Here is a 22,996-nt window from a genome sequence, read left to right on the forward strand (position 1 = left end):
TTTCTTCCTTCAAATATTTGCATGCAGCAAATGATTTTTTTTTTTACACCAACTACAGGTATGGGGAGAAATAAAACCATGATGAGGAAGCCCAGTTAATGTGAGTGTAAGCAGAAGACGCTGAGACCAAACCGCAAACTAGTGTGTGCACATCTGTGAGTGTACATGCATGTGTGAGCAGTCACTTCAAAGTCTGTGCAAACAATTTATCATGGTACAATTTCAAAATTCATGCACAACATTTTTCAAAATATACTCGGACCTTTTGAAGACCAGTGTGTGTGTATGTATGTACACTTCAAAAAGCTCAGGAAAGGTCTAGCAGCTAGGATGACAGTCAAGTTGTGGCCCTTTTCCTGACTCCAACTTCCTGCCCACGCACGCCCGGGGAGGCAGCAAGATGCTGCCGCAGCAGGTCCCTGAGCCCACAGCCGGGTCAGCTGCGTGCAGTGGCTGAGTGTCCGACTCCCGGACCCGGCCTCGTGTGGCCCCACCAGATCCACCACTGTGAACACCGAGGGCGTGAAGCTTCCAACAGCACGCTCGGCCTCGTAAAGTCTAACATTTTCTGGAAAACTGAAATTAGAAGATGCTTACATGATACAAAGATTCTGAAATCTATTCATTTCCCCCATATGTATTTTTATAAATTCTGACAATGCTTCATCTGCAGAGATTTTGAAAAACCTTCTGCACCAAAAAAAAAGTCACCTTTTAATCCCATTTCTGTGTTCTTTTTGAAGACTTGAAGACCGTGTGTGCACACACATCTTCACACGTGTGCGTAACTCTGGGCCAAGAGCGCTACAGTAACTTAAAGATACTCTGCTATACATAAACATGATTACAAGTTATCCCCATAGTACAAAGGAACTGTACAAAATGAACACTTAGAAAAACCCCAGACTGCAGGGAGAGGGCAGGGATGAGCTTTTCACTAAGTAGAAGCAAACAACTGATGCCCAAAGAGGTTTAGATTCCATTACTTCTTGCTTCCTGGACTGCTAAAGACTGGCAGGGCTGACACCACCCACTGGAGACAGATCCACTGAGACGGGCACACACTGGAAGATGAGCTGACACTATCCATTAGATCTAAGAATAAACACTCTGACTTAAAAATTCCATTTTTAACAAATACATTCTGCAGGAATATTTACAAAAGCAGGCCATAAAAATTCTGAAAAGGTCTATACAGAGAAAAAGCTAGAAGTAATCCAATTGCCCATTATAGGGACTGAGTAAAGTAACGTAACCATTAAACAGAATTCATCCACAAATAAATATTATTTAAAATGTATTATTGCAGTAACAACAAGTCGCGGTAGTGTATGTGGTAAGAATGACAAGCATGAGAACGGGTAAGCAGAAAATGAGCGTGGTGGGAGGACGTGATGTACTGCTCACCCAGGAAGGGGCGCCCAAGGAGGCCGCGGGGACCAGGGGGCAGTGGTATGGAGGAGGAACCAGCTAGTGGGTGACAGCACTCCAAGGTCTTCCAGGGCTGGCAGGCAGTCACCAAGAGAAGCAGCAAGCAGGCAGATGCAGCCTCTGTGACGCAGGCTTCCTCAAAGCACACTGCGTGTGCTCCCTACCCTGGAAATGAGGGAGGAGGGAGACTGGCAGAGGCAGGGCAGGGCAGGGACACCAGTGAGGCGAGAAGGGGTGACAGACAGACTACTATACAGCCATTACAAGGAAGCAAAAAGATCTACTCAGAACAACCAAAAAAAAATCAATCAACTATGTGGAAGTATTCCCATGCCATTCTGCAAATGCAGAACCAAACCCAAACATAGTGTTTTAAATAGAAAGGCCATTTTTCCAAGAAAATACACTCTATCATTTAGCCCTACTTCTGTTAGCCAAATACTGAAATAGAGCACTTAGGAAATGTACATATTTTAAGCATAAAAACTAAGCTGCCAATAAAATGGGCCTATGCAGAAGAAACGTGGAAACCAGGGCCGGCAAGGTGGTAACAGCGCTAAAGCCACAGCCTGCCTTGCCAGCACCCTGCATAGGCTGGTTCATGCCCCCGCTGACTGACTTCCTATCCAGCTCCCCACTTCTGGTCTCAGAAAAGCAGAAGAGGGCCCCAGCGCTCGGGCCCACCCCAACGCGGGAGACCCAGATGAAGCTCCTGGCTTTGGCCCGACTCAGCACTAACCACTGCAGCCATCTGGGGAGTGAACCTGCAGGTGGAAGCGCTCTCTACCCGACTCCCACTTTCCAAGGAAGGATAGAAAGCCCTCTTAAAACTGGAAACTATTCAGCAAATTATTCTGCCTCAAGGTAAAACCAAATTAAAACAAAACTAAATAAAAAGAGGCATATTCTGGGCCTGGTGTGGTAACCTAGCAGCTGAAGTCCTCGCCTTGTACGCACCAGGATCCCATATGGGCGCCGGTTCTAATCCTGGCAGCTCCACTTCCCATCCAGCTCCCTGCTTGTGACCTGGGAAAGCAGTTGGGGAAGGCCCAAAGCCTTGGGACCCTGCACCTGCATAGGAGACCCGGAGGAGGCTCCAGGCTCCTGGCTTCGGATTGGCGCAGCTCCGCCCACTTTGGTCACTTGGGGAGTGAATCATTGTACAGAAGATCTTCCTCTCTGTATAACTGACTTCACAATAAACCTTAAAAAAAAGAGGCATATTCTTTGAGAAATAATATTTTCTTTCTTTATTTATTTATTTTATTACAAAGTCAGATATACAGAGAGGAGACACAGAGAGGAAGATCTTCCATCCGATGACTCACTCCCCAAGTGAGCCGCAACGGCCGGTGCGATGCCGGGAACCAGGAACCTCTTCCGGGTCTCCCACGCGGGTGCAGTGTCTCAATGCATTGGGCCGTCCTCGACTGCTTTCCCAGCCACTAGCAGGGAGCTGGATGGGAAGTGGAGCTGCCGGGATTAGAACCAGCACCCATATAGGGCGTTTAAGGCGAGGACTTTAGCCGCTAGGCCACGCCGCCGGGCCCGAGAAATAATATTTTCTAAAGCAATGAAATGGAAATTACTCTAAGCTTTAAATAGTCGAAATATTTTATTTATTTACAAATATCCTGTTTTTAGCAATTTCATTTCTCCTCCTTATTCTATTAAATTGGCAGTTTTCCGAAAGTCAATAAAAATACCAGGTTTCTGATTTGCTTGTCTTAAATATTTTTCACAGCATAATTTTAGGTTAGGTGACAAACACCTGACAAGGTAGCACAACTAAATTCCTGAGCTTAATATGGTTTTCTCAATGAATCACCCAAGCAAACTCCTCCCACCAAGCACCACTCCTCCAATCACCAGAGCAAATGGACTAGCAGTACTTAAGAGTTCGAAACTACAGTTAAATTTAAATCCAGTTCTGTTTGTAGCTCAGCTACAATTTGTGCCTTTTCAATCCAATCTTATTTCCCATCTACCCTAAAATTAAGTAAAACACAGCAGTCATTGCTGCACATAAAGATAAGAGCCAGGAACTTCAATCTCACATAAGATACTACCTACACTGTCAACAGTGACCATGGACGGACGGTTATTTAAATAGTCCCATGACCTAAATCCTGACTGCGTGCATGCTTATGAGCACTAGATCAGACAAGGAAGAACACTCACTCCCAGCGGTCACTCTGTCAGACAACAGGCACAATCAGCAGGAACTGGATGACCTTGAGCTGTCATTCCGGTATGGCTCGGGGTCCAATGACAACAACTTTGCTCCTCACCGCCACACCAGCACACTGACCATTACAAAAATAAAAGCAGCTCCTCACGAACACACTTTGTATCTTTAGCTTCTCTATTTCCAAAGTGGTTAGCATATATTAAGCTTCTAAATATTTGATGGACTGAATATACCATTAAAAAAATGCTGAAAAAAAGTGGCCCATATACACAAAATACAATAGTTTAGAAAGCCATCAATGAAATATAACCTAAAATATCTCCTAGATGTCTTCATCCCAAAACAAAAAATTTGTAACATGTCTATCACTTAGATACTGACAAACATCTGTAAAGTGCTTTCAACATGTGGCCATAGGCAGCAAGCAGTTTGCTACAACCCAGGGCAAGTGACCACCTCGCACATCCACACAAGCCAGAAGCTTCACTCACAGAAACCAATCTCAGACTCCTCCTGGGTCAGGACACATCGCCCTTTTGTTTCCAGCCATTTAAAAATGTAAAAATCATTTTCTGGTTCACAGGACACACCCAAAGAAGTCTTCGGCAATAGTTTATCACTCCCTCATTTATTTACTACGTATTTTCACTGAGAACAAAGGCAAACAACTTGACATTTTGCTTAAATGTAAATGCGAACACTTAACAGAAAGGGTTTCTACATGAGTTTAGAGATTACTAATAGAGGTCACAAAGTTTCTTTCCAGCATCTTCAAAAACAAGCTGTGTGAAAACCACGAAACTGGACCAAAATGACACATGACGGCTACAAGGCCATTTATCTGGGAGAGCAGCAAAGCAAAGACAAGTTGCAGTATGCACCTCAACTCCTGAACCAAAGGAGGACTCCCAATTAAGTGTTTAAATAATATGATATTAGGTTTTCCACAACTGCCATTATCTACAATGCATTAGTCACAAGTAACAGTACGCTGGCCCTGGGATTGTTGCGGAAGGACTATACATTGTAACATGGGGAAAATGGTGGGGGAACCTCTAGACCTACAAGGCTGCATCATGGAAAATAATAACAACAAGAAAATCCAAAGCAAATTTAAATGCCTGATTCAAAAGTTTTTTCCCCACAACACACACACACACACACACACACACACACACACACACACACACACAGATCAATTATTTTGGAAACACTTGTGGCCATTAAGAGCAGAATATGCTAAACCAAAATTTAATTTCAACACATGCAAGGCTTTTTAAAATGTTTTCCCAAAGGAAACCTACAAGCATGCTCGATACTTCCCTCAAGTTGGCAACCATTTCCTGAAGTGTCCTTTGCCAAAAATGCCGTCAGTCACACAAAACTGGAACGTGGACCCTCCAGCTGACGGGCGCAGTATCGTACCTGTTCCAATCCCAGTGTGCTGAGGCTGCACCTGTTTCTTTTTTTTTTTTTTTTAAGATTTATTTTTATTGGAAAGTTAGATATGCAGAGAGGAGGAGAGACAGAGGAAGATCTTCCATCCATTAATTCACTTCCCAAGTGACCGCAACGGGCGGAGCTGAGCTAACCCAAAGCCAGGAGCCAGGAACTTCCTCCAGGTCTCCCACACAGGTGCAGGGTCCCGAGGCTTTGGGCTGTCCCGACTGCCTTCCCAGGCCACAGGCAGGGAGCTGGATGGGAAGTGGGATTAGAACCGGCACCTATATGGGATCCTGGCGCGTTCAAGGCGAGGACTTTAGCAGCTATGCTACTGCACCAGGCCCACCTTCTAACTAAAGGCCACAGTTAGAGATAAACTGATGAGTAAACCTAGAGTAACCCAGAAGCACACAGACCTGACCCCGCAGAGCAACTGCCACCAGCTCCCCCAGGAGCATCTCCTCAGTAAGACAACCAGATCCTTCATCTTCAGCAACATTCTGTCAGCAACAACCAAAGTCTGTCACTTTTCCAAAAGGACATTTTGTTTCCTTTCGGGTTTACCACTTAGGAGTTCTCAAAATTATGAGGTTCTCCTATATTTAGGAAGGGAGAGTATTAAAGAAATACAAAGTAGTAGCAAGCTTTTGTTTGGGTGCTTTCTGCTCTTCCAGTACACAGCAGCACCTCAAGGAACAGGTCCGGGCCTGACTCGGCACCTGGACCCACCCGGGCCTGATTCGCTGGGCCACGTGCACTTCTCACTTTCTCCAGTTACCAAATTGTGATGTTCATCAAAAAGAATTTGTTGTTGTTCACAAAAAGCTTTCCCTCAACTCCTTATTTATTCTGGTTTCAGGGCATAGTAACAGCATAAATGCAATATACAAATTTCATTCATTTAATATTCATGCATCAGTAACACTCCTGAGCTGTAACAAAGTATACGGTAATCATCAAAATGGGCACGTGAGACGGAAGCAAAGTGAATAAACAATTACAAACACTAACAATGTACAAGCAACAAGTGAGAGAATGGAACGGAATAATGTAAACACAATAGTGCCAAGTCCCAGTCATGAGGCCGGAGAGCAAGGCTGGGATGCTGCAGTGCAGTGGATAGGCCAGTGTCAGCACGCAGGAAGTGCTCTCAAACCTGTTACTCTGCTGCCAATTGAGCTTCCTCTGCACATGCCTGGAAGGCGGAAGGCAGCGCCAGTGACTGGAGCGGAGGATGGGAATTCCTAGCTTGCTGTCTTTGAACTGGTCCAGTGCTGAGGCCATTTGCAGAGAAGCAGCAGACATAAATAATTCATCCAAATACATAAGTAAGTAAATCTTACAAATCAGGGTAAAAGGTAACCTTGAAACAGACCTGAAGGATGCAAAACAGCCAGTATACGAGAAACAAGAACATTCCAGAAACTGGAAGTAACATGCACAGAAGCCCAGAGTCACACAGGCATTTAATCATCCTTTAAGAATCTTGGGATCAGCTGAGTAACACGATAAACCATTTAGGTCTTCAAAAGCTGGTTCTAGCGGGAATTCAAAATCTGAAAGGGCACGAGAGAGGAGCAGTGGAGGGCTTACAGCCCAAAGCCTGGGTCGCTGACGGTGGTGCCAAAGAGAGCAGCAGGGACAGGTAGTAGCTAGAATAAACACACTGTAGACAACCAGCTCTAATGAACTGCATAGAGCAGACAACCGAAATTAAGTAGCTAAAAGGAAGTGAAGTGAACTCTGAGGCATCTGGCTTAAGCGATCAGGCTGTGAAACTAAGCAGTGCCCTGTCAAAAACAAGCTTCTAAATGAGTCTCTCAAACTGCACTGGCCATGTGGCCATCGACAACTCACTTAGCGTTAAAATTTGATAGCTTTCAGTCACAGCCACGTCGAGTTAGTGACCTTCCCACTGGAGAGCTTCACCACCACCACCACCGGACGCCGTACTTGACAGCACTCTCCCAGCAGGCAATTCACAAGCGCACCAGATGCCAAGTGGTTCGGCGGGACCAGTTCTGCCAAAATGATCCACCTGATTCATCAACCTGAAGGTGGGGGGGGTTAAACTCAGCAGGAGGACATCAATGGGAATAATGCAGTCAGAACACAAACTACACTGGGAGAGAAAAGCAGGGACCACATACACACACTACGCCTTCCTACAAGGCAGCAGAAACATGGGGTACTAGCACGAGTGAAACCAAAGTTGGGCGATGCTGGAAAAGTCACTCCACACACGTTTATAAGCACCTATGAGTTTTCAGGAACTGCTCTGAGTCAAGAGACAGAGTAACAGGACAAGCACCCAGAAAGGGGAAAAGACTGAGGAATGGCATGGTACTTCAAGTCTCACAGAGCAGCAAAAAACAAAGAATAAAGGACAACACAATAAAAGTAAACCCGCATGAACAGGGATGATCTCAACCCAGATGTGACAGGACATGAGCACACCAATGCTTCACCAGCTCAAGGAAAGCTAGTGTGAAGCTGGGGAGAGCAGTAGCAGCTGCTGAAGGGTGTGGTCTGGACACACGGTCGGATCTGAACTTACACTCAATAATGTTAAGCCTCAAGAGGTATTGGAACAGAACAAAGCAGGGAACCTCATGTTTGAAGCAGAAGTCCCCTTGCCACTGTGCCAAGAACATGTTTACAAAAGAGAACGAAGGTTTAGGCGGAAAGGCCAGTAATAATCCCAGCAAAAGATAAAGATGGCACGGCCATGACTCTGGATCGTATTTAAAGAGAGGGGCGAACAGGATCTGCAGAGATCTGGGGTGTAACAGAAAATTAAGCCAAGATTGCAAAAGTTTCGATTCAAGTAACAGGGAAGATGGAGCCACATTTAGGAAAAGACTAGGAGAAGCAGCTTAGGGTAAAACTGGAGTCCGCTTCAGACACACTACGTTGGAGAAGCTTGTTAGAATTCAGAATGCTCCGAGAGAGAAATCCAAGATAGGTTAAAAAATTTGAAAGGCACTGGCAAAAACATGTATGGTCTATTTAAAGCTAAACAGGAAATATCCACAACAAAAACACAGAGGTTCAAGGCCCAAACCTCCAGCACAGAAGCTGAAATGATGACGGAAAAAGAAAACAGTGGCAATTATGTCAGATGCTCCTAACAAGTTAAATGAGGAGAGGACCACACGTTCTAAGACGGGACCGCTGGCGGACTGGGAAAAAGAAACACAAACCAACCAACCAGAAACAAGAGGAGCAGAGTCTAGAGAGCAAAAGGAGAACTGGTTGGAGGGAAGAAAAAAAAAAAAAAACAAAAAAACCCAACCTTTTTTCACTTTTAAAACTGTCAAATACTTATTTTAAATTTGTATTAGTTCTTAAGATTCAATGTGATTTATAGATAGAATTCCAAGAAAGAATGTAATATTTCCTTCCTCACTCCTTCCTTTTAGTTTTTGAAATAACATTTTTAAATTACATCACATTACAGTAACAAGGCTTCCTAGTACTTCACCAAATACAAAGTTCAACAAGACACAAAAAGATCTTAGCTTATTAGGAATACAGATCACTTTCAACAATACTGAATGGTAAAATGATCATTTCATCCATATGTTTTTAAAATTATCCATAAGTTTTGAAGTAATTGCATCATTAAAACTACAATATAACATTCCTAAGCATTGGTTTGACAAAAAGTACAATGTAAAAGTTTTACAAAACTATTATTCACAGCAATACAGAGATTTCTTTTTTGCTTGTTTTATAGATTTTAGCTCTCACATAAGAGAACAAGCAATATGTCTTTCTGGTTCCCACTTATTTCACTCAGCATGGAATCCAATTGATTTCATTTTGCTGCAAATGACAGAATTGCATTCTTTTCTATAGCTGAAAATGTTCTTCATACATGTTCTTCCTCCATTCACCTCGTGACGTACACCGTGGTTGAATGTAAATTCTGGTTACTGTGAACAGTGCTGCACGTGTCATGGAGTCATTGTGTTCAAGTCTTTTGTGCATACACCCAAAAGTGCACTGCTGAATTTATAGCTTTGTTAATGGAATTAAAAACAGCATGCTTGTAGGCTTACAGCTAGAGCCAGTAAAAGCAAAAAAACCAACAGTGCAAACAAAAAGCAGAATGCCAGACTAATACTGTTGACAGCAAGAACGAATGGGATCTTGGTCTATCAATGACCTGATGGTCCTTCCTGGGACATTCCAGGCAACCTGCCGTGACCAACGAAGCGCCCAGTGACATACAGGACATGCAGAAATTTCTCCAATTGCTCAATATTTTGAGTGGAAACAGAAAGCAAGGACATTACTAACAGGATAGGGAAGAAAGCACTGGAGTTTTGACAGAGGGAAAAATATCCAAGCAATCACAGAGAACAGACTAGGGAATCATTGGCCTCGACGCCAAGAGCACTTAACAGTACTTCAATATGTCTGTGGGGAAAGAGACTGAAAAGATGAACTACATTTCATACAAAAGGAATAGAAACCCAAGCCGCCCCCCCCCCAATACTGTACATTTTCCATAAAGTTTCGGAAGATATCTTTCCTCCCACCCTTGTCCAAGAAAGTGACTGTGACTCGATGTGAAGTTTCAGCTAGGCAGATGTGAGCTAAAGGGACAGGAATAAGATTGCAGACTGCAGCAGGACTGAAGGGCTGTTACAATATTAACTAAGTAAGAGAACTGGATGAGTGTGCAGGGAGAATGCATGCACTGGTAAAAGGCATGCTAGAACACACATGACGAAGGGAGGGGCGGAAAGGGAGCTCACAGGAGGAAATCAAGGAAATTGACAGTCGGGGTTCTGGAAGCATCATTATCCCACCAAGAACATCTACATTCTGAATCAAAGCTATTCAAAGTGCCACTACAGCACACACACCCTGAGTTTATGCCAGACTGTAACGCATGCTGCAACGAAGGCTTGCTATGAAAAAAGTAGCTACTGAACTTAAGAGACACAAATGATTTACATTTTGGCATAAATTTAACTAAATTCCCACTGGTAACAGTTCCTACCCAGATGACATTCTGAGCAGCCCTACTCTACACAGATTCTCACATCCCCCAAAATTATAACAGGAATAAAAAGTAGACACTGACACTGAGTCACGCACGCATCTTAAGAATTCAAGCAAGGAGAAAGACCAAGAAGGCTGGTACATGGCTGAAGGGCACAGCGGAGGCGGGTGGCAGAATCTGATGGCACTAACCAAAGCACCGCCCAGAGGTGACAAGGAAAACCAAGACGACGTGGTCTACCTCTGTGCTCAGTGCTCAAGCTACGCACCCCCCGAAAACTGCAAGCCAAGCAGCATTCCAGTTGAAAGTGAGGGTGGCGGAACTATTACAGTTAGAGCAACAAGGAGGAGGAAGTACTTCTAGAACAATCTGAGAACACAAAGGACTGGCTGGCTGATGACTGTGCAAGATGTCACTAAAGGAACAAACAGGACTGATCTCCAGGCCCAAGGTAATACTTACTTGGTTGCACTCACTGTCCCTTGATACAGACTGGAGACTAAGAAGGTAAAGCAATCCCTGCTTAACCTCGAGGAAGGGAGGAGTAAGCGAGGGGAAAGCAGAGTATCCGTTTGGTTTGGTTTGGTTTGGTTTGATAGTAACAGTTTTCTAGAGTGGCTGGCATTGTGGCCTAACAGGTGAAAAAGTCTTTTTTTTTTTTTAAGATTTATTTATTTTTATTGGAAAGGCAGATATACAGAGAGGAGGAGATACAGACAGGAAGATCTTCTGTCTGAAGGTTCACTCCCCAAGTGAGTGCAAGGGCTGGAGCTGAGCTAATCCGAAGCCAGAAGCCAGGAGCTCTTCCGGGTCTCCCACGCAGGTGCAGGGTCCCAAGGCTTTGGGCCATCCTCAACTGCTTTCCCAGGTCACAAGCAGGGAGCTGGATGGGAAGCAGGACTGCTGGGATTACAACCTGCAACCATATGGGATCCCGGCACATGCAAGGCAAGGACCTTAACCACTACACTATCTATTGCGCCAAGCCCAGGTGAAAATGTTTTTAACGCCAGCACGCCACAAAGGCGCCAGGTCCCAGCTGCTCCACTTCTAATGCCACTTTCTACTGATGGTCTGAGAAAAGCAGTGGAGGATGGCCCAAGCGCTCGAGCCCTGGCCCAGATCTGGTCTTTGCAGAACCAAGGACCCTCAGGGTCTCCCTCTGTGTAGTGCTTTCAAAACAATCAATCTTTAAAAAAGAAACCCACAAAGGTTTGCTCATTTTTATTTGAAAGGCAAGATTAGAGAGGAGAAACAGGAGTTCTTTCTCCTGCTGGCTCACTCAGCCCAAGGCCAGGAAGCAGATGGTCCAAACTGATGAGCCTTGTTCCTGCCCTAATACACACACACACACACACACACACACACACACACGGCATACACCTCATAGAGTATACACAAAACTGCACACACTCCACACGCACTCCAAAACCAATTAATTACACTTAAAAAAACTACAGCTAATAAAGCTCTGCAATCTGTTTACTCTGCACAAGGAAAACGTGGCGCAGTACACCAGTCACCCTTCAGGACACCAAATCACCACACTGAAGGTCACCTTTTTCTTTGCATTTTTTCCTAAATATTCTTACAATAGCCACCAGTGTTTTTATGTACGCACATAAACAAGCATTACTCCGGCTATCACTAAATCCAATCAATAGATACCTATTAAACCCTAACCCTTAGCTTTGATGCAGCTTTTATTTCCAACCCTGAACAACTCTACCAAAATTCAGTATTAGTCAGTGATAAGCTTTGTGTATGATGAAGACAGAGGAACTTGAAGGACCTTAGGTAGGTTAAAAATCCCACCCTCACCTCACTTAAAAGCCAATCAGTCACAAAGAAAACATCAGTCCAACAACATCTGATCTATTAAATCACAAGTTAAAAGCAGGGTAACATCCCTGAGAAAATGTAGAAGATGGAAACAGAAGGGAAAACGGTTAGTGTTCCGAGGCAGTCTCATTTCAGCCCCACCCAGCTGTTCAGGATCTCTGCACCGCCATGGGAATAGAAGGGGAAAAGCCCTTTTGCAAATCTGAAGGAAACCTGAGGTAGGAAACTTTTGGATACTACAGAAGGAATTTCTCAGTAGCTCTCTGGAGCTACATGGAGACCGAGGGCGAAGCGCTGCTCAGATGCACATTTTATGACAGACAGACTAGCCTGCATTTTACACTGGATCATATAAAAATACTCGCACTTGACAGCACTATCTTAGGACTATATGATTCCAAACCAATATTAGAATAGGGTTTGCATTTTCAGCAGTCTTTTAAATATGAAATTCAAAGATTAAATAAGTTTCAAACTCTAGAAATCAGAAATTTGCTAACAATAAATATTTAGCCAAAATCCATTAAACTTCCACATAAATGTATAAATAAGCTTTAAGTTGGTCCAACAGCAATAGTGTAGCAAACTTTCGCTGAAACCTGGGACATAAACTAAAGACCTCAATGAAGCCTGAGGTTGGCGTGAGCTGTGTACACACAGAGCTTGTCTAGCACCTCAAGGACCTTAATGGATTTAAGCTTTGGGACTTGCTTTGAAAATATACTTTAAAATGAAAATTACTTTTAAATTCTTATTGAAAAGGCAGATGTACAGAGAAAAGGAGACAATCTTCCGTCTGCTGGTTCACTGCCTGTCTGGCCACAACAGCCAGAGCACCAGGCCCTACTTTTGATCAACTGACACAGCATTTTCTAAATGCATAAATTCAAAACTAATAGTTATCTGCTAAATCACATAAATCCACAGAAAAAAATCACTTCACAGATCCACAACTTTAAAAAACCTGCACTTCAAATGACACTACAACAGTTAACGTTGGCAGTATCCTGCTAATAGATGTATTTAATTTGTGCTAAACAGTCTTAATATGCTTTTCACTTTTCAGTATGTGCAAATTGAGACATATATATATAAAATATACAGATACACACACACACTAAACTGGGATGGAGGGTCATACCTCCCGATCTTACACACACACACACACTGGCTGCAGCTCACAGATGGCTGCTTCCAAGGCACACGTGTTTTCTCATCTGTGGTAGCCAACATGGTCCCCATTACCCTCCACCTGCCTGGTTCTGGAGTAGTGAGAGCCATTCCTCCCACGACAATGCAGTAAGACCAGTTTTACATGACTTGTCAAAGTCATCTTGTTTTCCGCAAATTGTCACATTGTAAGGCAAGTGGCCCATTTTAAGAGATACATCCCTAGCAGGAAATTTTTTTAAGTTGTGTGAGTGTAAGCTTTAAAAGAACTCTCAGCTCTGTTCTGACTTCTCAAAAACCGCCCAAATGCTAAAAGAGAAGCTTACAGAAATTGCTGCAAACACTAAGCAGCAACTGGAATTACTAATTCCAGAAATTAGCTTTCATAGTCCATCCTGACACCAACATTTAAGGCATTCTTACCTGTTTCTTTAAAACACAATTAGAAATTACAATAAACATCAAACACTAAAAAATATTGCTTCTACAAAATTATAGTAAATTGTAAGAACAAAGTGACATTGTCAGTTTCCTTACACAGTAACATTTTCATTTAATTGCAACCAGTTATTCAGGAAAACAAAAATATGTGAGAAAATTTAAATTCTGAGATTTCTTCAAACTGACCAGTTTACTTCCAAAAGTTAATTTAGATTAAACTTGATTCCTGCTGCTATTTGAACTGATTTGAAACAGGAATTTTAGGAAATTGTTATTAACAAAAATACTGTAAACATGAACACTGGCAGCCTAGAGTGAGATCTGTACTGAGAAATTTAAACAATAACCCACAAAACAAAACAAAAAATCAGACTGCATAGTCACAGGATGTTTACTGCATTTTTAGTTCACACCAAGTGACTCAACTCTCTTCACCTAGCTCCTAATAGAACCAAGTTGGGTATTTATGTTTTATGGCACAATTCACTTTAGAAGAAATAACAATTCATATACTATCATTTGTTTTTTTTTTTTTTTTCTGAGGATTTCTGGTTTATCTTGTTTCAAAATGGCTGAACATGATGATCCTCTTACTGTTCAAGTCCTGTGAGTTCACCCAACTTAAACATGACTAAAGCAACTTCAATGAAACTCCAAATTCACCTCTGAATTCTACCAGTGCAGACATTTGGTCAGCTGACATTTTCTAATGCCAGCCTTTTCATCAGCAGTACTCACAGGAATAAATTATGCTAGAATTTTAAAGATTCTCAATTTCTCATCAGAACAACTCATAAACATAGCCCAACAAACTCACTAGAACTTTTAAAAACACTCAAGCACAATGCCCTATCTACTGGACACTCGGCATGAGCAGTGGGGCATCAACACAGGCCCCAGCGTGCTCCCGCTGCTGCCTCACGCTGAAGGAGACTGGAAGTGAAGGAGATGACCGCAACTAACCAGCCCAAATGCCAGCGAGCCCCTAGGAGCAGGTCTCTCACTTCACTGCCTTGCTCTCTTAGGAAGATCCGCGCACTGCCGAGGGTAACGGGCCTCGGCCTCTGCAGGTGAAGCGCGATCTCGCAGTCCAGTTTACCAAACAGAAACAACAACTTCCTGAGGCTAAGGCAGGAAAACTAGACAAGGCCGTATCTCTGTCACCGAGTCATCTAGCACACACAGAGCAGAACAACACTAAGCCACCAGAGCTTTTCCAAACCAGGGCACTGCCCCTGCCGAGCACCTCCCAAGGCAGAGCAGGCCACAGCTACGCACAGACCACACCAGCTCCTGGGCAATGTTTGCTACCTGCTCTGATGCTGTAAAAATGTTTCCAATCTATTTCATCAACAGATACCAAAGTTAGAATAAAAAGAGACCTACAAGAAAACAACCAAGTTAATACAAGCAATGTTTTCAAAAACAATCACAAACTAACATGTACCACTACTAATGAGCTACCATACATTTCTTTCAAACAAATTCCGATGTCGGCTCAGAGCTAAGAGCCTGCTCCTGCCCCAGCGGGGCAACCCAGCACACCTCTGGTACGACCATCAAATGTTGACCACCTACTCATGGATAATTATTAATAATCACCAACTAGTACATAACAGAGAAATAAAATCATCTCCTAACAGATGTATTGTTTCAAATAACTAACTACAGTGCCATTTGGCTGAGCAGACTTACACAGCCAGTTTCAATTTCACTGCTACTTCTAGCTATAAAGGAACAATATCCAAACAAATTCTCCCTAACCTTGTTTCAACACTCTTTACCCTCTTCCTCCTCACTCCCCAGCCTGCACAGAACTCTGTGGCCTTCCTCTGCACCACATTTCAACACCGGAGGGAAGCTGCCCCTCACCATCCTCTGCTATTGTCATAGTGGCAGTACAAACACAAACACACTTACAACAACTCGTATGCCAGCCAGTACTAGTCATGTAAACTCGACTCAGTCTGGTAAGTGTTAATAATGGAATTCATTTTTCTACATATTTCGGCAACAGACTTGGGTAAAAATCAGGGCTTCCTTTAAAGTCTTGACACCTGAATACTATTAAATACTTTACTTTTCTATTAGTCCCCTTCTTCCTTTCAATCGGCTTGCTCCGCACACCGCTCCAGGAGACTCCAGCCCCGCGCAGTCCACGGGACTCCAAGTCCAGGCTGCACTCAGCTTTCCAGGGCACTTTTTCAATTCCTTCTCAAGGACTGGCGACTGAATAGTCTCAGCATTCCTTTAATCCTCAACAGACTTCTGCAAGTTCTCCAAGGTACTGTTCCAATCACTTCAGGGCCTTGTCCTTGTAGGCGATTAGGTCAAAGTAATGAATACTGGGTGCCAATTAATCAGATCTTGTGTGAAAGCACATCCTCAAACAAGCTGAAAGGGCACTTTCTGTTTTTTAATTCAGAGATTTGGGAGGATTTAAAAGTAAAATGAAAGTAGCCTCTAGTCAGTGATTTAAAAAACCAGTAAGAGCACCCTAGTGTAACATTTGCTAGGAGCCCCGAGAGGTCCTGAGGGCTCACCAAGGGACAGGGACACAAGGAAATGGCTTCCTGAATTCCAGACAAAATACAACTTGGCGATCTGAGACACATCAGCCCAGACGGTATCAAAGGAAACGCTGCGTCTCTTCAGGCTGGCCAGACTGGGCCACCATTATTCACGATACAAAGCTCTCGTTTCATTAAAACCACTCCTCGATTTCCTTTTGCCGACCTCCGCATACCAGCAGCCCAGTCTGTCTTCATTCACCACTTACAAACAGGGGTGGGGGTGGGAACACAGATGTCTAAGACTCACGCGAGGAGACAATGCTCCCTCCAGCGAGGAAGGCCAGAGCCCAGCAAACGACTACACCCAACTCCAAAGCCTGGCAGCCCGGCGGGTTCCGAAGCCACCGGTGGGCAACTGAACTTCCCAAGTCCCGGCTCAAAGTCCTCTCCCCGGACAAAACACTCCGAGACAAGTCCAAAATGCTTGCGTCTCGTTTGTCCCGAGACGAAGGGCGAAGGAAAAACTCACTCCGCTGAAAACGTGTTCTTTAAAAAAAAAAAAAATCAACTTTCGCTGCCACGCAACTATCTGAATCAATTATTCCCACGAACGACCGGCAGCTGGAACCTGTGGTCGACGAGGTGACCAAGGGCCGCCCCCTCCCGCGCCTCTCCCTCCCCACCCTCCTAGGGGCTCAAGCTCCCACAGCCCCCAAAGGGCTCCTGGCGCACTCCACGCCGCTCCCGCTCACCTGCACGCACGGGAAAAGCCAGGTGCACGACGCGCGCTTCACGTGTGCACACCCTACTGACGCATCGAACGGGCTGCACTGAGTACGGTGCACTGAGTTACTCTGAGGCTTAAAGTTGTAACGATTCGAACTTAACACTCGCAGGTCATTTTTAATATATACATGATAGATAGATTCTTATTCGTCCTAAAGATCCAGAGAGCAAAGCAGCAAAGTCCCATGGCCCCCCCCCATCCTCACCGGAGGAAAAGGACCCGGTTGGGTGGCGTCCCCCCACCCCGGCCTCAGCAACCCGAACCCCAACTCGCCGCTGGCCTGGGAAGGCGGAGCCCCCCGGCCGCACCCCGCCCCCCACCCCGGCGCATCCCGAGGCGCAGGGTCCCTCCCCCAAACTCGACCGCGGTCACAGCCCGGGACGGAAACGGCGGCCTCCCACCCCCTACACACACACACACACACCCCGCCGGTCATCCGGGCCCCTGGACGCGCCCCCGCGGCGCCCCCGTCCCCGCCGCCGGTGTCCCCCAGAGCCCCCCGAGGGGCCGCGCGGGCCGGAACCTGGGCCCGGCCGCCGCCCTGGGCGCCGCCCGCGCCCGCGGATCCCACCGCTCCGGGGCTGCGCCCGGGGCCCAGCAGCTGCGCGCCCGCCGCCCGCCGGGACCGCGCGCCCGCGACGAAGTTTTGGCTCCGAAGAGGGAGCGGGAGTAGCCCAAGGAAGGAGAAGGCAAAGGAGCGTCCAAGCACCTCAGGGAACAGGTTCCACCCGCCGCGGGCGTCCGACCGTCCTCGGCCTGCGGTGGCGGCTCGGCGGCGACCGCAGCTGCTCCTCGCACCTTCCTCCGTCTCCGCCTCCCCCTCGCTCTCAGCTCCCGGGGCCGGGCTAACGCGGCTGCCACAGACCGAGAGGCTTAAAATGGCGCCGCACAAGGAGCTCTTATAAGTCGCGCTGGCGCCGCTGTATCCTGCCGCCGCCGGCGCAGCGCGGAGCGTTCCGCCGCGCGAGGACAAGGGGCGGGGCGCGGGCGGCCGCCGAAAGTAGTCCCGCGCCGCCGGCCGCTCGCCGCCGCCGTCTGAGCCCCGGGCCGGGGCGGGGCGCGCGCGGCCCGCGGACGCTCCTCTGGCGAGCCGGCCGAGCTGAGGCGGGCCTGGGGCAGGGCGTCCCGTGGGGCCGCCTGGCTGCCAAGCGGGGTCCCCCGTGGGCCTGGGTGGGAACCGGGCAGCAGCCGGCTCCTACTCTGTCCCGGGCCGGACGCCCCGCCGCCCGCTCCCCGAGCCGTGGGCAGCCGAGACCTCGACGCAGGCTTCCTGACTCCCGCTTGCAAGGGAGGGATACCCCGGCGGCCGCGTGGAGCGGCCGGGACGGGTCCTGGGGAGGCGGAAGTCTGGAGAGTGGCCCGCTGGGTTCCCACTGTGGACTTCGGGGGTGTCTCTGCGTCCTTCGCGGGGCCTGACTCGGCCCAAGCGCACAGCTTCCCCTGCCCGTCCAACCCCAAGGCCTCTGCTGTCCCTCCCGGTGATGGCCCGCCTTGAATCCTGCAGGAGCCGTCCTGTCCCCGCTCGGGGACGGCGGTGAAGTGGCCGCGCCAAGCCCCCCGCGGCTCAACAAGTCGTCCCGAAACCCCATGGAGCGTAGATAACGGACAACCCCCCCAGCCCCTGTGCATTAGTTTGATTTTTTATTATCGATGACAACGTTTATCTGCCCCCGCGTGTCTCGACACATCTGTTGGTGGGGAGGTATATATGTGTGTGTGTGTGTATATATATATATATTTTCCCTTTAGAAGAATTGCATCGCTGCATCTCTGATTACTTGAGGGATCCGAGTATGCTGTTTACAGACGGCACTGTGCATCAGGCAGCCTCCAGAATGTTTTCAAACTAATTTTCTCTTCTCCAACATTGTCTTAATTCCCCTCAACTAGAGTGACGTTGGGTCTTGCAAGTCCTTGGGATTGTAATCTAGCAGAAGTGGCACCTATTAAAGCTGAACTGACTATGCCAGAGTCACTTCCTCTGTTGTTTTCTACTACTGGAGGTCCTTGAAAACAATGCAGAAAAAAGTCCAAAAAAGCGATGGGGAAGTTACCTGGGGCCCTTACTGGGGTGGGGGGTGGGGAGGACTGTAATCAATGCATATGCAAACAGTAGGTCTTTATACCTAAATCCAGGCAGGAAACCTTTTCCAAACTTCCTGGAGATGGCCTGGGGGAGTCTTAGGGCTAGTGCCTTAGGACCGTCGTGTTGTTTAAATACACTTCTTGCTTGTCTTAAAGATAGCGTGCCATACCGTGTGCTGGGGTGCTGCCTCCTGTCGCGGTAGCACGCAGGAGCTCCTGCAGTGGATAAAGCCCACGTGCTAACATGGTGTCCGCCAGATCCATTGTCTACCAGCACATTCCCGTCCGGTGTCTTTGCAGGAGTTCCACAGAAGGAAGTGTAGCTGATGGTTGGGGGTTAATGTCACTGGCCACAAAACAGATGAAGCAGAAAGAAAAGGTATTTCATCAGAACAAGGTTTCTGATATAAACCCAGATGTATAAACGGCGTATCTTGGTATTGATCCTCAATTTTTAATTGTCATGTTAGAGTCGAGGAGTATTTCAGCTTATTTGATTCAAGTTAGACGTTTAAAACCAGATGACTGATTAGCCACAACTAGCGGATATGTTTTAAAAACAGGTTTGCCTCTTTTAGAGTGTTTACTATTGGTAATAAGGCAAGCTGTTAAAACCTGTAAAAAAAAAAATTACCTGCACCAGTAGGAAATCTAAATAATGAGAACACTTACTTGTATTTCTCTATTCAGGTGCCAAAATAATCTAGGAATTTTTTCTATTATTTAGAGTCATGATTTTGTCATCCTTGTTGATACTTTAAATACACACATTATTAAAAGTATAAAATTTGCAACAATGAGACACATTGTGGTTTTTTTCCATCAAATTTAAGTATCCTTAAGAATCGTGGGGTGACTAGCATTAAAACAAGTTGGATGGATTTAACAAATTGCTCAGAATTTTTATTTGCTTCTCTCATAAAGCAATTATTTTAATTGTCTCATCAAAATTTGACATGAATAACTTCTGTGAAATGAGGACAAATACTGTTATCAAACTGAAGAGAAAGCAGAAAAATGCCTAATGAGTAGATGAAATCAGTGATTTTGTAAAAATAATTAACAAGAAATTTAGCAATGCATTTCTTTAAAAAAATGTAAAATCCCATTGGGTTATCTTTTTATACCTTTTCCATCTAGAACCAATCTCATGAGTTTGACATAGATGAATTCATCCTGTGAAATGGCCCCAGACAAATGGTTCTACATTTACAAGCTATGTTGTTAGAAAGCAGAAGTGTCTTGCGCTGGCTTAGCAGAAGATACTGCTTGTCGCCATACCAGACCATTGGCATATCAAACAGTGATTACAAGGAAACTGAAATCACACGCTTCTGAATTATCTTCCACGCACACACACAGAATCATGAAAATAAATGCCCAGATTGGTTTGTGGTTTTTTTTTTTCACTTCACACAGAAATATTAGGCCGGCATTATAAAGAAGATTCCTTTCACTTCTCAGGTATTTAACGCGATCACATGCATTAATATTTCTTGGGCACCTGAGACAATGAGCTTCCTTTAGCCAGGGAAATGGGGGGAGTGGCCCCTTTGGATCAGATGGCTTAAATTCATGTGAAATGGTCACTGTTTGTTGACTCAACCTGAAAACAGGCAAGCAGCGGTAGCAAACAGGCTGTGAGACCAGGGTGTGGTCTCTTGGCTTCTACAGCTGAATCCCCTTGGGAAGAATTCCCTCCCAGCAGAAAGGAAACCCTAAATAACATTCCATGTATTTACCAACAACAGTCCATCCGACTCTCCAAGCCCGATAAAATATTCCTTTATGACAAGATGAAAACACTGGACGACAATTAAAATCAGCTTTTCCTTTAGCAGTTCACCATGCGCTATTTCTGGATTGGGACTTTGGAATTGCGATCTGTCATCTCAGGGTTCAGTGTTATCTTTTGATTTCTTTCCAGCTGAACAGGCTAAGTAGTTGTAAATACCTCTTGTCAGACGACATGGTTGGCTATTCTTTCACACACAAGTCGTCTAGGAACCCACTGGGTAAATGCAGCAGAGAGCCACCCTGGGATGCATGCAGCTGATGTGCTCTGCAGAGGGAGGGAGGGACAGTGAAGGTGGCAGAGACGACAGCCATGGTGGTGGTGGTGGCCTGGTCCCTCCGCGTACTTCCAAGTGGCATGTTCTCAAGGCCTGTGCACAGGAAGTACACTGTAATGGCTACCCCATAGAGGGTGAAGGAGAGGCAATGGACATCACCCACATGATGGTCAAAGAACAAGAGGGTGCATGTTTGTCAATGTTTGTGAAAAAGAATACAAATACCGCTTGCCTGGCTAAGAAATCATGCTTGGGAGACACACACCCCCCCCCACACAAGCGCGTGCACACGTGCACACACACACACTCACACACATACAACCCCTCTATTAAAAATTTCAAAATGGTTGCAGATATTTTATTCACAAGAAGGTGAAAGGCGTTTCCCATCGCAAGAAGGATTAACTTACCGGAGGATTCTGGGACTGCAGATGAACACTGCGGCAAAATCCTAAATTCATCGAAAAAAATCATTTCTGGACTCTGGCTGCTAAAAATAATAGAATTATAGAAAATCATGAATCAGATTAAAACAAGCCAGTTTCACATTCCCAAGTGTTCCAAAAAAAAAAAAAAAAAACCTGGTTCTTTTCTTTTAACTCATCTCTTAAACAATGCAAATTTTAAAGTAGCTTTTCTTCCCAGAGCACGCAGCGCCATGAAATCGATAATTTTTGATCTTTCGGTTAGTAGGCAACATGGTGAGCTATTGCAGGGTCTGCAGGCAGCAGACATGTTCTTGTCAGCTAAAAATTTTCATATTGTTTCTGTATCTGCTGAAATTGTGGATGGAATATCATCCGTTTTTGTTTTAGCCTGCACTAGGCTATAGGGACGCACACCCTCAGTTTATCGACATACACATGTCTATTGCTTTATATGTATTGAAAACAGGAGTCTTACTGGATCTTAAACAAAAAAATTATGTAAAAGGAGTGGCTAGTGTGATTATAATCCCATCATGCAGGGTCCACGGTTCCCATTTAGTGAAATTTCGCAGAGGGCAACTTCTGAAGAACATCCCTGCTGTGCAGAGTGAAAAGCATGAACAAACCAAAGACAGAATTCATCTGTGTTTATATTTTACAAACAATGAAAAACCTACTCTTTGTATGCCTTTTTTTTCCCCCACCTTATTATTTCATGAAAACTGCAGCATTTCCCCGCCCCCATCCAAACACTCACCACCCCAGCACTGCGGTACTCCGTCCCTCTCTCGCTTCTCCTTCCTCTTCTTTCTCGCTTTCACAAATTCTGCACGCGCCATCTTTGTGTGGGGTGATTCTTTGCTAATTTCAGTTACCCATTCTCTTACAAATCAGTTCAGAAATAGAAAATTATAGTGCGCTTTGGGGCTTCATTTGCCTCAATTTCTTTCAGTCTTTCCCTTCTGCCTTAGAAAAATGGAAACGACAGGGAAGAGGGAAGCCAAAAAAAAAAAAAAAAGATATTTCTATTATTGCCATAACCTGTTGTATACAGTGGTGGTAAAATACACACATATATATAAAATTAACATAATAGGAACAGCTGTGGCCTAAATAGAAGCTATGAGATAATTAATGTGCTACGACAAATTAATTTGCTGCAGGTGCTTCTGCTGTGAACTGAGTAACCCAGGCCACGTAAAGTCTAAATACAATTATGGATCCCCTCACCCCAACACACACTAAAACAAAATACAGAGCAAAATGTCCTGTTTGGTGAAAATGCCTGTTGTGAGAAGAAAAAAAAAATTCTCCCTTAGTTCTTTTCCCGCTGCCTCTTACCAACCCATCCCTTGTGGTTCAGCCATCCTTGGTTACGTGTGGAGTTGTATCAGGTGTGTATGCGTAGGACTGTGCACGTACTGGGGTAGGAAATACAGCATTTTTAAACATCTAGAGCTTTTATCTTACATACGAAGTTGGAAAGCCTATGGACCAGCTATGGATTTCTTGCTACCAAAAATAAATAAATAAATAAGTAAAGATGGCTTATAGTATTTAAAAACACCATGGGTTA

At 45.3% G+C, this 22,996-nt stretch overlaps 1 protein-coding gene across 4 annotated transcripts in view; it reads right to left on the reverse strand.

Moving 5' to 3' along the window:
• The window catches only part of CTNNB1 (catenin beta 1), a 40,042-nt gene extending 17,840 nt beyond the window's left edge, over positions 1-22,202 (reverse strand). For 3 of the 4 annotated variants that reach the window (XM_058678419.1, XM_058678420.1, XM_058678418.1), the window contains exon 1: positions 16,801-16,822. The gene's annotated coding sequence lies outside the window, so the exon portion shown is untranslated. Of the gene's footprint in view, positions 1-16,800; positions 16,823-21,402; positions 21,480-22,177 lie in introns of those variants that run through there. The other variant, XM_004581383.2, reaches the window with a different exon arrangement.
• Between the last annotated feature and the right edge of the window lie 794 nt (positions 22,203-22,996).

Source organism: Ochotona princeps, chromosome 21 (assembly GCF_030435755.1).
Source record: "Ochotona princeps isolate mOchPri1 chromosome 21, mOchPri1.hap1, whole genome shotgun sequence".
Lineage (NCBI taxonomy): Eukaryota > Metazoa > Chordata > Mammalia > Lagomorpha > Ochotonidae > Ochotona > Ochotona princeps.